The sequence below is a fragment of the Pseudophryne corroboree genome, chromosome 5, assembly GCF_028390025.1.
Source record: "Pseudophryne corroboree isolate aPseCor3 chromosome 5, aPseCor3.hap2, whole genome shotgun sequence".
Taxonomy (NCBI): Eukaryota; Metazoa; Chordata; class Amphibia; order Anura; family Myobatrachidae; genus Pseudophryne; species Pseudophryne corroboree.
The window spans coordinates 681,413,792-681,430,186 of NC_086448.1; positions in this window are offsets into that span (position 1 = coordinate 681,413,792).

Genomic DNA, 16,395 nt, shown 5'->3' on the forward strand with positions numbered 1-16,395 from the left:
CATAGATACCTGGCACTAATTAAATATTTGTAATTTTCCCATAATTAGCTGTTATGGGTATTGTTTTTTGACAACAGTGAGATGAAAGGCCTATAATGTGTCAGCTCAGAGTAATATTCGACAGGAGCAGTGCTCGCAGCATTAAAATATAAAATAGTTTATCAAACCATTCAATTCTTATCACATTATTTGGAAATCCCAATGATTGTGAATAGAGGCCCTCATTCCGAGTTGTTCGCTCGGAGATTTTCATCGCATCGCAGTGAGAATTCTCTTAGTGCGCATGCGCAATGTTCGCACTGCGACTGCGCCAAGTAACTTTACTATGATGAAAGTAAGTTTACTCACGGCATTTTCATCGCTCCGACGTTCGCATTGTGATTGACAGGAAATGGGTGTTACTGGGCGGATGCACGGCGTTTTAGGGGCGTGTGGCTGGAAACGCTACCGTTTCCGGAAAAAACGCAGGAGTGGCCGGAGAAACGGTGGGAGTGCCTGGGCAAACGCTGGGTGTGTTTGTGACGTCAGCCAGGAACGACAAGCACTGAACTGATCGCACAGGCAGAGTAAGTCTGAAGCTACTCAGAAACTGCTAACTCGTTTGTAATCGCAATATTGCGCGTACGTCGGTCGCAATTTTAAGAAGCTAAGATTCACTCCCAGTAGGCGGCGGCTTAGCGTGTGTAACTCTGCTACATTCGCCTTGCGAGCGAACAACTCGGAATGAGGGCCAGAGTATGGTCTCCAGTGTCAGACTGGGGCATGTATGGCCCACCGGGGGGATGTAGTGGTAGGGGCCCATGTTTAAGCAGTGTAGCTAGCCACCACAGAGGCTTGGCTAGTTAGAGGTGCATGGTCTGGACCCCTTTAGAAATCAATAGAGAATCTTGGTATAGTTTCTATAGAAGTGACCCAAGCACCCATGTTCATCAGTGGTCATGCTCCAGCAGGTATTTGACCCTCTAATTAGCAATGTATTTTTAAATGGACAGTCTGGAACCTGATCCCTAGAGGCAGGGGTGGGTCCTCCGGTAGTGGGGCTCACTGGGGATTTCCCATGTATCCCTGTGGGCTAGTCTGACTCTGATGGTCTCTATACTTTTTAATGAGGAGGTTCACAAAGCAGAGCTCAGTTCAGATGTCCTAGATTGGCTGGCTCTCGGCCTACGCTGCACACTGTGGTTTCCCCATGTTTACTCTGTTCACTGATGCCAGTATTATAAAATGTGAAAATTCTGTCTATATATACTAATTCAGAGCATTTAGTAGGTGCAAGTAGGTCTCACTGTATTCTCCTGCATCCTTTAATAGTATTATATACTCTTACAGATGGAGCCTCTCTCATCTTTGCAGTTTCTCCGCCTAAAAGGAGGTTTTTGTCACACCTAGGCGATAGCTTAGGATGTTGCATTTATGCACGGACAGGCGTGTTGAGGCACGACTACATACTCAGCATGCAATACACATCTCAACCACTGGGTGGCTAATGCTCCACTAATCCAATACTTTAGAGCAAATAGCGGCGGATTGATCTACAAGCTCTGGCAAATGGTCAGCGATGACTGTAATGTCACTGTATACTGTACACACAGACCAATGGTCAGACGGAGGGAGTCAATAAAAAAAAAAAAAAAATAGGATTTTAATACCTACCGGTAAATCCTTTTCTCTTAGTCTGTAGAGGATGCTGGGGACTCCAAAAGGACCATGGGGTATAGACAGGATCCGCAGGAGACATGGGCACTTTAAGACTTTAAATGGGTGTGAACTGGCTACTCCCTCTATGCCCCTCCTCCAGACCTCAGTTATAGGAACTGTGCCCAGGGAGACGGACATTTCGAGGAAAAGGATTTTTGTTAACCAAGTGTGAGATACATACCAGCTCACACCACAACACACCGTACAACATGGCATTTAACTAAAACCAGTTAACAGCATGAACCAAAAAATCAGCAACAGGCTGATCGAAACTAAAACACAACCTTTGTGTAGCAAAAGCAATAACCATGAACAAGTACTGCAGATAGAGTCCGCACTGGGACGGGCGCCCAGCATCCTCTTCGGACTAAGAGAAAAGGATTTACCGGTAGGTATTAAAATCCTATTTTCTCCTTCGTCCTAGAGGATGCTGGGGACTCCAAAAGGACCATGGGGTTTATACCAAAGCTCCAGACCGGGCGGGAGAGTGCGGATGACTCTGCAGCACCATGTTCTGTATTTCCAGAGCTTTTTCCATTGGGAGAAAAATTCTCTGTAGTTCCGTGTCCAGAATCATGCCCAAGAACGACAGCCGCGTTGTCGAATCAACTGTGACTTTGGCAAATTTAGGAGCCAACCATGTTGCTGCAGAATTGTCAGGGAGAGCGCAACGTTTTTTAGTAACTGCTCCTTTGACTTCGCCTTTATCAGGAGATCATCCAAATACGGGATAATTGTGACACATGCTTGCGCAGGAGCACCATCATTTCCGTCATTACTTTGGTGAAAATCCTCGGGGCCGTGGAAAGACCAAACGGCAACGTCTTAAATTGGTAATGACATTCCTGAATAGCAAACCTCAGGTAAGCCTGATGAGGAGGATATATGGGGACATGTAGGTAAGCATCCTTTATGTCGACTGGCACATAAAATCCCCCCCTTCCAGACTGCAAATCACTGCTCGGAGAGATTCCATTTTGAATTTGAATCTTTTCAAATATAGCTTGAGGGATTTTAAGTTCAGAATCAGTCTGACCAAGCCATCCGGCTTCGGGACCACGAACAGGCTTGAATAAAACCCTTCTCCCCGATGTGACGGGGGTACCGTAACAATGACTTGCTGCTGACACAGCTTTTGTATTGCAGCGCACACCACTTCTCTTTCCGGAAGAGAAGCTGGCAAGGCCGATTTGAAAAATCGGTGGGGGTGCACGTCTTAAAACTCCAGTTTGTATCCTTGGGCCAAAATTTCCAGCACCCAAGGATCCAGGCCTGAGTGAGCCCAGACCCGACTGAAAAGCTGAAGACGCGCCCCCACCGGTGCGGACTCCCGCAGCGGAGCCCCATCGTCATGCGGTGGACTTGGCAGAAGCCGGGGAGGAATTCTGCTCCTGGGAGCTTGCCACAGCCGGTGAACTTTTTCCCCTTCCCTTACCTCTAGCAGCAAGGAAGGAGGACCTTCGTCCTTTTTTGAATTTACTAGACCGAAAGGACTGCATCTGATACGGAGGCATTTTCTTTTGCTGTGGAGAGACAAAAGGAAGAAAAGCTGTAGATACCAGGTCCGCGAGCCCCTCACCAAACAAAACACTACCCTTATACGGCAGTGCCTCCATAGCCATCTTAGAGTCAGCATCACCATTCCATTGATGAGTCCATAATGCTCTCCTAGCCGAGATTGCCATGGCATTGGCCCTTGATCCCAATAGGCCAATATCTCTCGCAGCCTCCCTTAGATAGACTGCAGCGTCCCTGATATGACCCAGCGTCAAAAGAACGCTATCCCTATCCAGGGTGTCCAAGTCAGATAATCTGCCCACTTTTCAATAGCACTACTCACCCATGCTGAAGCCACTGCAGGTCTGAGCAGTGTACCCGTAGTGACATAAATAGATTTCAAGGTAGTTTCCTGCTTACGATCCGCCGGATCCTTTAGGGCCGCCGTGTCAGGGGACGGAAGCGCCACCTTCTTGGACAGCCGCACTAGAGCCTTGTTCACATCGGGGGTCAAGTCCCACTTTTTCCTATCCTCAGAGGGAAATGGATATGCCATAATAATTCTCTTGGGAATCAGCAACTTTTTGTCAGGAATTTCTCAAGCCTTTTCAAAAAGAGTATTCAGTTTATGAGAGGGAGGAAATGTTACCGGAGGTTTCTTTCCTTTAAACATACAGACCCTTGTCTCAGGAACAGCAGGGTCTTCCGTGATATGTAACCAGTGCCGTTTCTAGCGGCGGGCGAGCCGTGCAACCGCACAGGGCGCCCGCCGCGGCACTTTGTTACTCCTTCTCGCCTCTCCCGAGCGCTCCTGCTCGGGGGGCGGAGTTTCGCGGAATGACGCGTTGCGTCGTGACGTCACGATGCAAACGCGTCATTCCGCGAAGCCCCGCCCCCCGAGCAGGAGCAGTCGGGAGAGGCGAGATGGAGATAAGCATGAAGGAGGAGGCGGCCGGCGCGAGGGACGTGAGGCGGCGGGACCGAAGAGTGGGAAGACGTAAGTATTCTCTCTCTCTCTCCCCCTTCCTTCCCCTCAACTTGAAACCTGCCTGCCGCTGCCGCACTGTGTAAAATGGGGACACCTGCCTATGGGGATACCTGCCTGCCGCACTGTGTAAAATGGGGGCACCTGCCTGCGTACTGTGTAATATGGGGGCACCTGCCTGCGTACTGTGTAATATGGGGGCATCTGCCTGCGTACTGTGTAAAATGGGGATATCTGCCTGCCGTGCTGTGTAAAATGGGGGCACCTGCCTGCCGCACTGTGTAATATGGGGATACCTGCCTGCCGCGCTGTGTAATATGGGGGCACCTGCCTGCGTACTGTGTAAAATGGGGATATCTGCCTGCCGTGCTGTGTAAAATGGGGATATCTGCCTGCCGTGCTGTGTAAAATGGGGATATCTGCCTGCCGTGCTGTGTAAAATGGGGATACCTGCCTGCCGCACTGTGTAAAATGGGGATACCTGCCTGCTGCACTTTGTAAAATGGGGGCACCTGCCTGCGTACTGTGTAAAATGGGGATACCTGCCTACCGTACTGTGTAAAATGGGGATACCTGCCTTCCGTACTGTGTAAAATGGGGACACCTGCCTGCCGCGCTGTGTAAAATGGGGACACCTGCCTGCCGCGCTGTGTAATATGGGGACACTTGCCTGCTGTAATGTGTAAAAAGGGGACTTTTTTATTTTTATTTTTTTCCCCCTGTGGTGGGTGTGATGATATCAGATGAGGCCATGCCCACTGTAATGAGACCACGCCCATTTTAATCAGGCCACACACCCTTGTCGGGTGCATTTTGAAATCTCGCACTGGGAGCCAAATTGTCTAGAAACGGCCCTGTATGTAACACTTCTTTTATTGCCACAATCATGTACTGAATGCTCTTAGCCAGTTTAGGATTCAACCTGGCATCACCATAGTCGACACTGGAGTCCGAATCCGTGTCGGTATCTGTGTCTACTATCTGGGTAAACTAACGTTTTTGTGACCCTGAAGGGGTCTGAGTTTGTGACAAAACATCTTCCATGGATTGTCTCCATGTTTGGTTCCGAGACTCAGATTTGTCTAATCTCTTATGCAACGAAGCCACACTTGCATTTAAGACACTCCACATATCTACCCAATCAGCAGTCGGCGGCGCAGACAGAGTCACTCCCACATTCTGTTCTGCCCCCACACCAGTCTCCTCCTGGGAAGAGCATTCAGCCTCAGACATGTCGACACACGTGTACCGACACCGGTTCCGGTAGGAATGGTCGACCATGTTATGGTCGACAGTCATTAGGTCAACCACTATTGATCGACATTGACATGGTCGACATGGACACATGGTCGACACATGAAAATGGTCGACACATGAAAGGTCGACATATGAAAAGGTCGACAAGGGTTTTTTAACTTTTTTTGTGTCGTTTTTTGCGTAAAGTGACTGGGAACCCAAATTAGTGCACCGCGTCCCCTCGCATGGCTCGTTGCGCTCGCCATGCTTCGGGCATGGTGCCTTCGCTTCGCTCGGCACACTTTACCGTTCCAATCGTAGTCCATGTGGATCGTAAAGTATGGAAAAGTTCCCCAAAAGAAAAAAAGTTAAAAAACTCATGTCGACCTTTTCATGTGTCGACCTTTCATGTGTCGACCATTTTCATGTGTCGACCATGTGTCCATGTCGACCATGTCAATGTCGACCAATAGTGGTCGACCTAATGACTGTCGACCATAACATGGTCGACCATGTAAATATAACTGACCGACACCCACTATCACACTGGGCTATAAGGAACAGACCCACAGTAAGGCCCTTCAGAAAGACAGAGAGGGAGTTTGCCAGCTCACACCCAGCGCCTCACCCGGTCTGAAGGAATATACAATGCCCCAGACCTTGCAGCGCTTATATATATATATATATATATATTCAACACCAAATATGCTGTGCCCCCCCCCCTGTTTTTGCACCCTGTTATGACAGAAGTGAAGGGCCAGGACCAGAGTCTCTGCAGCTTGCTGTGAAGAGAGAGAGAAGATGGCGCTGACAAGAGCTGGAAGGATGAAGCCCTGCCCCCTAAATGGCGTGCTTGAGTCCCGCTTATTTTTAATCTGGTGGGGGTCTGTATACAGTGCCTGGGCACTGTATACCTCTTTGCCAGATCCCAAAAAGAGGTTTTATTGCTCCCCAGGGTGCCCCCCCCCCTGCGCCCTGCACCCGTGTAGTGCCGTTTGTGAGCGGGAGCAATGGCGCGCAGCTCGACCGCTGCGCAGTACCTCCAAGACTGATGTCTTCTGCTGCCTTCACTGAAGTCTTCTTTGCTTCGGTTACTCACCCGGCTTCTCTCTTCTGGCTCTGTGAGGGGGACGGCGGCGCAGCTCCGGGAACGAGCAGCTAGGCTATACCAAGTGATCAGACCCTCTGGAGCTAATGGTGTCCAGCAGCCTAAGAAGCAGAGCCTTTAACTCACAGAAGTAGGTCTGCTTCTCTCCCCTCAATCCCACGAAGCAGGGAGACTGTTGCCAGCAGTGCTCCCTGAAAACAATAAACCTAACAGAAAGTATTTTCTAGAGAAACTCTGTAGAGCTCCCCTATTGTGTGTCCAGTCTCTCTGGGCACAAAATCTAACTGAGGTCTGGAGGAGGGGCATAGAGGGAGGAGCCAGTTCACACCCATTTAAAGTCTTAAAGTGCCCATGTCTCCTGCGGATCCCGTCTATACCCCATGGTCCTTTTGGAGTCCCCAGCATCCTCTAGGACGAAGGAGAAAAGTTTATACAGACGCAAACGAACATGTTAAAACACTTTTCCATTGCCATGTTACAGTATGTGAGCGCCCATACACAAAAAACAAAGGGAAGGGATCACTGCTTCCAGTACATTTACACGTGAGCTTGTGTATCTATCATGTGTTTTGTTGTCCGAGTGGTTAAGTGTACTGCTTCCCATGCTTAGAGGCGTGGGTTTGATTCCCAAAGTGTGAATGCATGTTTATTTTTTCCTGACACTTTTTTTTTATCTATAGTAATATACTTTCACCTTCAATAGAAGTGTGCACACAGGTTTTACATAAATCAGGACAAAGTTGCAGGAGTGTCTCATTACGCTATATAAAACAGTGGCTGTGGGGTCCTGTAGACATATCAATAAATATAAATAGTGTATACAGATGCAACTAACTGTTCGAGCAATACTGTAGTTCATTGACATTAGAGAATCTGTGCTGTACTGTATGAGAAGGGATCACTGCTAACATGTACACAAGAGCTTGTGTCTCTATCAAAGCGACTTCATACTATACATACTGTATAGTACTGTGTTGTCAATTTATTGTAACCTGACACTATATAGAGTACAGTAAGAAACAGTTAATAAATATATACAATATACAGTACAGTATATACAGTAATGTATACAGTATATCTTTTATTTATTATTCTACAGTATATACATACAGTACAGTATACAGTACAGTATGTACAGTACAGTATGCAGCAGAGTATCTCTCCTTCCTACCCTCGCTGTTTCTTGCATTGACAGCCCTCCCACACTATCCCAAAGCCCTGTATCCACCTCACACATCCACTCTTACCCCGGGGAGAAACTTACCTCCTCTTGCACTCAAACTGGGACATGAAAGGCTTACCGGGGAATGCAGTGGTGGGGGCCCATGCATAGGGGTATGGCCAGCCACCACATTGGTTTACATAACCATTAGAGACTGCATGGGCTGGGGCCCTTGATATATATACTGTACAGTCAATATTGCTAGTGCATGCATGATAATGTAGCAGATTAATAACAGCAATGCATGATAGAAAATACACCATAGTCCTGTGCATTATAATGGAACATATGCATAATGTATAATTCAAGTGAACAGTATGGAACCTCTTCGCTAGAGGATGTGGGGCCTCCAGGCAGTACAGTCCACTGGGGGGTTTCCCCCATGCCCTGTGGGTCAGTCCAACCCTGCTTGCACTCCCCAGTATCCAGACCTGAACAAGGCACAGCAGTATCCTGACCTAAAATTGTCTGGGATTCAGCCCTGGGATTGGCCAGCAATCTAATTTTTTATATGCCGGCCAGCGTTGAGCGTCCTTGGGAGGCTTTGTTGTAAAGGTACAGTACAGCATATTACAATATAATTTTTTTAATTAAAAAAAGTAATGCGCACACCTCATGACAGACAAGCTCATGTGAAAAATGTAAGCAGTGATCCCTTCCCATTGGTTTTAGATTATGCCCTAATAGCTACGGGACTTGGCTGCTCACATACAGTACTGTACTGTATCCCTAACTTCAATGGACCAAACTGTAGCTTAAACACGTTGTTTTCCATCTGTATACACTATTTTTATTAATTACTCATTCTACAAGACCTCATTGCTGCTGTGTAATTTAACTAGGGTATTATGACACTCCTTCAGCATTGCCCTGATTCTTGCAAAACTGATGCCATTACTGGCTCAGTAGCTGTGGGCTTCCAAGAGAAGCAGGGTCATGGGCAGCAGCCATGTCAATCGAGTCTGGCCTGCTACAGTACTGCATGTGTACTGTACGTTGCATTGAGCTCGCTTATCCCAATAGCCGTTTTGTATTTTAGATAGCGGAATGAGACGCTCCTGCAGATTAACACTGATTTATGTAAAACCGGTGTGCACATTTCTATTGAATGCCAAGGTATATTACAATAGATAAAAAAATGAATAAAGTATCAGGAAAAAATAAACATGCATTCGCACTTTGGGAATCAAACCCGGGACTCTAAGCATGGGAAGCAGCACACTTCATAACTCAGACACGACGCATCTTGACACACACATAAGCTCATGTGTACAGTAAATGGAAGCAGTGATCCCTTCCCATTGGTTTTTTATAATGCCTTAATGACTTTGGGACTTGGCCGCTCACATACTGTACTGTACTGTATCCCTAACTTCAATGGACTATACCGTAGCTTATACACGTTATTCTGTATATGTATACACTATTTTTATTAATTGTTCATTCTATGGGAACTCATTGCCGCTGTGTATTTTAACTAGGGTATTGAGACGCTCCTTCTGCATTGTCCTAATTCTTGCAAAATTGATGCCGTTACTGGCTCCATAGCTGAGGGCTTCCACGAGGTGCAGGGTCACAGGTGGCAGCCATTTTGTCAACTTGATATGCGATTGAGTCTGGTATATAGTAATGTGCATAGAGCTCGCTTATCCCTATTGCTCCTGTGTAATTTAACTAGGGTATTGAGATTGCTGAGGGCTTCCAAGAGGCACTGGGTCATGGGCAGCAGCCATGTCAATCGAGTCTGGCCTGCTACAGTATTGTATGTGTACAGTACGGTGCATAGAGCTTGCTTATTCCCATTGCCGCTGTGTATTTTATTTACGCTCCTACAGCTTTGCCCTGATTTATGTAAAACTTGAGTGCACACTTCTATTGAATGTGAAGGTATATTACAATTAGAGATGTGCACCGGAAATTTTTCGGGTTTTGTGTTTTGGATTCGGTTCCGCGGCCATGTTTTGGATTCAGACACGTTTTGGCAAAACCGCCCTGAAATTTTTTTGTCGGATTCGGGTGTGTTTTGGATTCGGCTGTTTGTTTTTTCAAAAAACCCTCAAAAACAGCTTAAATCATAGAATTTGGGGGTAATTTTGATCCTATAGTATTAACCTCAATAACCACAATTTCCACTCATTTCCAGTCTATTCTGAACACCTCACACCTCACAATACTATTTTTAGTCCTAAAATTTGCACCGAGGTCGCTGGATGACTAAACTAAGCGACCCAAGTGGGCGGCACAAACACCTGGCCCATCTAGGAGTGGCACTGCAGTGTCAGACAGGATGGCACTTAAAAAAATTGGCCCCAAACAGCACATGATGCAAAGAAAAGAGAAAAAGAGGTGCACTGTGGTCACTGGATGGCTAAGCTAAGCGACACAAACACCTCAATATCACAGGAATTATATGTTCTAATCAATGGTATTATTGGTCCAAATCACTGGAAGAAAATGACAAAATCACTGGATTTATTTGTTCTATTCAATGGTAGTATTGGTCCAAATCACTGGAAGAAAATGACAAAATCACTGGAATTATTTGGCAAGATCACTGTAATTAATAATTATAAATCACTGATATTAATTGGTAAAATCTCGCTATCGCCTGCCTAGTGAAGTGGAATCTAGATGGGATTTTGTACCGGGGACACAACTTCATCAATTGTCTAAATCCCACTGCACTAATGGCGGAAAACGGGCACACATCTAACCACGCACTGATTATACTGAGAACTGATTATACTGATCACTGATGATACTACGGAGAACTGACACTGAGCAGCGAGAACAGCACTGGACTATTGTACTGTAGTATACTGGTCACCACAATGCAGCACTGACACTGAGCACAGATATTAAGCACTGATCAGGATACTAGAAGTGACATAGAGCTGCAAGATACAGCAATGGCCTACTGTACTGTACTACTATAATTATATACTGGTGGTCCCCACAGTGCAGCACACTGAGCACAGATATTACCAGGTGTATCTCACACATCGCTCAGTACAGATTACAGGATGTATAATCACAAGGTGTATAACACACGTCGCACAGTACAGTATACAGTATGCAGCTCTGGAGGGATCAGTATTTGGCAGGAAGGCGAGGGCTGGTCCTGGCAGCAGAGTGACAGGCGGCCGTATAGTAGCAGCCAGCTCCAAATCTGGCAGTGTGTGGAGAGGGAGGGGGTGAGGGAAGGGAACGAGTGCTGGAGTGTCTGAGCGGAGGGCTTGGAAGTTCAGGGGGAGTGAGGCGGGAGCTGCTCTTCCATAGCAGCGCACAGTGGTGGTGATGGAGTCTGACAAAGGAGGGAGGAGGAGGATTGGGGCAACTGGCCGCAGGGGAGCACTATGCCGCAGCCATCACCTGCAGGGGGAGTGGAGGGAAACACATCCTAGCTGCCCCAGATAAGTGACTTCTGATCAGAGCAATTGAGGGTCTGAGTTTTTCTGAAAGGTGGAAAGGAAGGGGGTTCTTTTTCATGTAGACGGGAAGGACTACAACAAACTTGGAGTGACTACACTTTTCACCCTAGTTCGGCAGCCCTGCTGCCCTTTAATACACAGATGAATGAAGACTCCATTTGGAAAGGCGGCCGCTCAGCGATCAAGAGCTGATGCAGCACATGCAGGTGTTTCTGCAAATATGATGAAGAAAAGAACATCTCATAAGAACCATCGAAACAATATGGGACCATAGGCGAAATATTGTAGGCTGTAGAATACAGCATGGGTGGAAAGAGGGCAGTGGGCCAATAACCCAGTGGAAAGGAACAGTTCTGGATCAAGTACCAGTGAATCCCTCCCTCTATCTTATAAAGTATGATGGATTTGATTGTGTCTATGGACTTGAGCTTCACAAGGATGAAAGGGGGTCTGCTCTTGAAGTTCTATCAGACAGATTTGCCTCATCCCGAATCAGCGATGCCCATTTGGCTGAAACAATGATTGGTAAAGCAGTGGGGCATATGTTTGAAACAGAGGATGGTTCCAAGGATAAGTGGCGAGGGATGGTATTAGGACGAGCACCTATTATGAACACATGGTTTTATTATTATATAACCTATGAAAAGGACCCAGTCTTATATATGTATCAACTTTTAGATGACTATAAAGAAGGAGATCTTCGAATCATGCCAGACTCAAATGATTCCCCTCCAGCTGAAAGAGAACCAGGGGAGGTTGTGGACAGCCTGGTGGGCAAGCAAGTGGAATATGCCAAAGATGGCTCAAAAAGGACTGGCATGGTTATTCATCAAGTTGAAGCTAAACCATCTGTGTACTTCATTAAGTTTGATGACGATTTCCATATTTATGTCTACGATTTGGTGAAGACATCATAAATGGGATTCTGTACTTTTTTTTTGCCAAACGTAATCTAATGTAAACAATTGTAGAAAGTCGCTGCTTTCTGATTACAGAAATGCTCAGTCTCACTGGTCTAGACTGAGGGTGTTGTGAACTATGGGATTCTTCCGATGGTCGGGAAGAGGAACCACAACTGAGCTGGAAAAGGGGAGGCCTAATATAGGATTTCCTCATACAGGACGCTGACAGTGGAGTTTGATGAAATATTAAAGAGCTTTATTGCAGAGGAAAAACAACTTAAAGTCAATGCCAGAAAGGAATAAATGAGGGAAATGTCCAGACCCACTGAAGGGTTTTAGTGAGCAGTATTAGAGATGCTGGTAATTGAAGAAACTGTGGGTGATGTTTAAAAGTCACTGATAACTTGTGGAACTTAGAAATGATTAATAGCACAGATGGTTGAAGAAGTTGTGAGCGGTGACAGAGACGCTGGTGATGTGAGGAACTGAAGTGCAGGGGTTTTAGACGCTGTAGATTTGTAGAACTTGAGAACGGAGACTGAGACGCTGATGATGTGAGGAACTGAAGTGCAGGGGTTTGAGACGCTGTTGGTGCAGGGGTTTTAGACGCTGTTGATTTGCAGAACTTAAGAACGGAGACTGAGACGCTGATGATGTGAGGAACTGAAGTGCAGGGGTTTGAGACGCTGTTGGTGCAGGGGTTTTAGACGCTGTTGATTTGCAGAACTTGAGAACAGAGACTGAGACGCTGGTGATGTGAGGAACTGAAGTGCAGGGGTTTTAGACGCTGTTGATTTGTAGAACTTGAGAACGGAGACTGAGACGCTGATGATGTGAGGAATTGAAGTGCAGGGGTTTAAGACGCTGTTGATTTGCAGAACTTGAGAACGGTGATTTAGGCCCGCAGCCACGCTGATTCCTAGGAGCACTGGTGACTGGAACACAGAGGGATATACCGGCCGCTGAATACACTGGAACCGGTGCAGCGAACTGGTAGCTGGAAATGCCGGAGACACTGGAGTACAACCGCAGAGATCCTTGCCGGAACAAGAGCGCTGGCATCTATGTCAGGGAAAGACGATACTCAGGCACTGAATCTCTGTCTGGCGTCTGACTTTGAATCTCCCGCCAGCACTGGATTGGCGGAGCAGTCTGATGACGTCACCTGCCCCCCGTCCACGTGATGCCGGGTGTCATGGCGGCGCCCATGCCCCGGAGAACCGCCAGGAGCCGCGCCAGCCAGACGCCGGAGCCCGTGGCCCACCGAAGGCAAAGGCCGCAACACCGACCAGCAGACACGCAGGGGTAAGCGCGGTGAACGCCACCTCTGATGTGTGACAGTACCCCCTCCTCTAGGAGTGGCCCCTGGACACTTTCCAGGTTTTGTTGGATGTCTGGAATGGAACATCCGCACCAGTCGGGGAGCCGTAACTTCAGTAGCTTTGACCCAGCTCCTTTCCTCGAGTCCAAAACCTTTCCATTCCACCAAATACTGTAGATTCTTGTGAAGATAGCGAGAATCAAGAATGGCTTTGATCTCAAAGTCCGTACCCCCTTCAGCCTCTGCAGAGGTTGGCCTTGGGGACTTGGAATGAAACCGGTTCAAAACAAGAGGGCGAAGAAGAGAGACATGGAAGGAATTTGGTATCCGGAAATGGGAAGGCAATTCCAATTTGCAGGCAACCGGATTCAAGACTTGTAACACGGGATAAGGACCAATGAACCTTGGAGCGAACTTCATAGTGGGCACATTTAAATGGAGATTGCGGGTAGAGAGCCATACCCTGTCACCAACCTTGTATTGAGGAGCTGCCCGTCGCTTCCTATCCGCAAAGAACTTATAGCGACCGGAAACTCTCTTGAGGTTGGCATGAACTCGACTCCAGATTTGACTGAAATGCCGGAGAGTAGAGGCTGCAGCAGGAACTTCTTCTGGAGGACAAATGGGTAATTCCGGAACTTGAGGATGAAATCCGTAATTAATTAAAAATGGAGACTCACCAGTCGAGGAGTGATATAGATGATTATGGGTGAACTCGGCCCAAGGCAACAACTCCACCCAATTATCTTGTGAGGGGAAGAGGTAAACACGGAGAAAAGTCTCTAAATCTTGATTGACGCGTTCAGTTTGCCCATTGGTCTGTGGATGGTAAGCAGATGAAAACTTGAGTTTTATTTGTAGAGCCGTGCAGAGTGCTTTCCAGAATCTTGCCGTAAACTGTACCCCTCGATCCGAGACTATTTCCAGAGGTAACCCGTGCAGGCGGAAGTGTTCCCGAATGAATAACAAAGCCAACTTAGAAGCTGATGGTAATCCGGTCAACGGAACAAAATGTGCCATCTTAGAGAATCGGTCGATAATCACCCAGATGGTGTTATGACCCTTAGAGAGAGGTAGTTCAGTAACAAAGTCCATAGAGATATGAGTCCAAGGCCCCTTTGGTATGGACAGTGGGTGCAACAATCCCGCAGAAGGCAGATGAAGAGTTTTGTGCTGAGCACATTGAGGACACAAGTTGACATACTCTTGAACGTCCTTCTTCATAGTGTCCCACCAGTAAGATCTTCGTAGAAATTCCCACATCTTTTGAACTCCCGGATGGCCAGAAAACTTGGAAATGTGAGCCCACTGCAACAATTTTGGTCGAAATTTAGCTGGCACAGACATTCTTCCAGGAGGAGGGCCCAACGCAGTAGGAGCCACAGAGATAGAGACAGGACTGAGGATCAATGCCTTTTCAACGGTATTCTCCTCATCCGAAGCCATTAAGGAACGGGATAGGGCATCCGCCTTGGTGTTAAGAGTTCCAGCCCGGTACTTAATGACAAACGAAAATCGAGCAAAGAAGAGCGCCCATCTTGCTTGACGGGGATTCAAGCACTGGGCCGTCTTGAGATACAGTAAATTCTTGTGTGTTTAGCACCTTCCACAAGATATCTCCATTCTTCTAAGGCAAATTTTATTGCCAACAGCTCTTTATCTCCAATGGTGTCATTTAATTCAGCAGGGGAGAACTTGCGAGAATGGAAACCACATGGATGTAACTTCCCATCTGGAGCGTACTGCAAAAGTACGGCACCTATGCCTACCGTAGAAGCATCAACCTGCAGAAAGAATGGTTTTAGAAAGTCTGGCTGCTGAAGTACCGGAGCGGTCATAAAGGCTGCCTTCAACTGAGCGAATGCTGCTACAGCTTCAGAGGACCAATAGCTTGGGTCAGCCCCTTTCTTGGTTAGGGCAGTAATAGGCGCCACAATAGTAGAGAAACCCCTTATGAATTTCCGGGGGTAATTTGCCAACCCTAGAAATCGTTGCACTGCTTTCAGGGAAAGAGGCTGAGTCCAGTCCCGAATGGCAGAGAGTTTCTCCGGATCCATATGCAACTCCGTACCTGAAATAATGTAGCCCAGAAATGGAATAGATGGGACCTCAAAGGTGCACTTGGAAATCTTACCATAAAGATGGTTCTCTCGCAACCGAAGGAGTACCTCCTTAACTTGTTTTCTGTGCTCAGGGAGATTCTTCGAAAATATCAGGATGTCATCCAAATATACCACCACATTTAGGTATAACATGTCCCGAAAGACGTCATTGATGAATCCCTGGAAGACGGCGGGAGCGTTGCTGAGGCCAAATGGCATTACCAGGTACTCATAATGCCCGTCCCTAGTATTGAAGGCTGTCTTCCATTCGTCCCCGTGTCGGATACGTATCAAGTTATAAGCTCCCCTTAAATCGAGCTTAGTGAAGACTCGAGCTCCGCGAACTCTATCGAAAAGCTCCGTGATGAGCGGCAGAGGATACTTATTCTTAATGGTGACTTAATTTAGACCACGATAATCGATACATGGCCTCAGGCCTCCATCTTTTTTCTTCACAAAGAAGAAGCCTGCTCCCGCTGGGGAAGTGGAGGGGCGGATGAATCCCTTCTGCAGATTAGACTTGATATATTCTGACATGGCTTGAGTCTCAGGTACTGACAAAGGATAGGTACGACCTCGAGGTGGCATTTCCCCCGGAATGAGCTCAATAGGACAGTCCCAGGGTCTATGCGGTGGTAACTTATCGGCCGCCTGTTCTGAGAAGACATCTGTAAACTCCCGATAAGCCTCTGGAATAAGCTCTACGTCCGACTTGGACGATGCACGAAGCGGGTAGACAGGAGTAAGACAATTCGAGTGACAGAATGAAGTCCAAGAAATTATCTGTGTCGACCTCCAGTCGACGTGAGGGTTGTGAAGCTTGAGCCAGGGAAGACCAAGGATGAGATCGTGAGACATCTCCTGAATCACAAGGAACTCCAGATGTTCTTGGT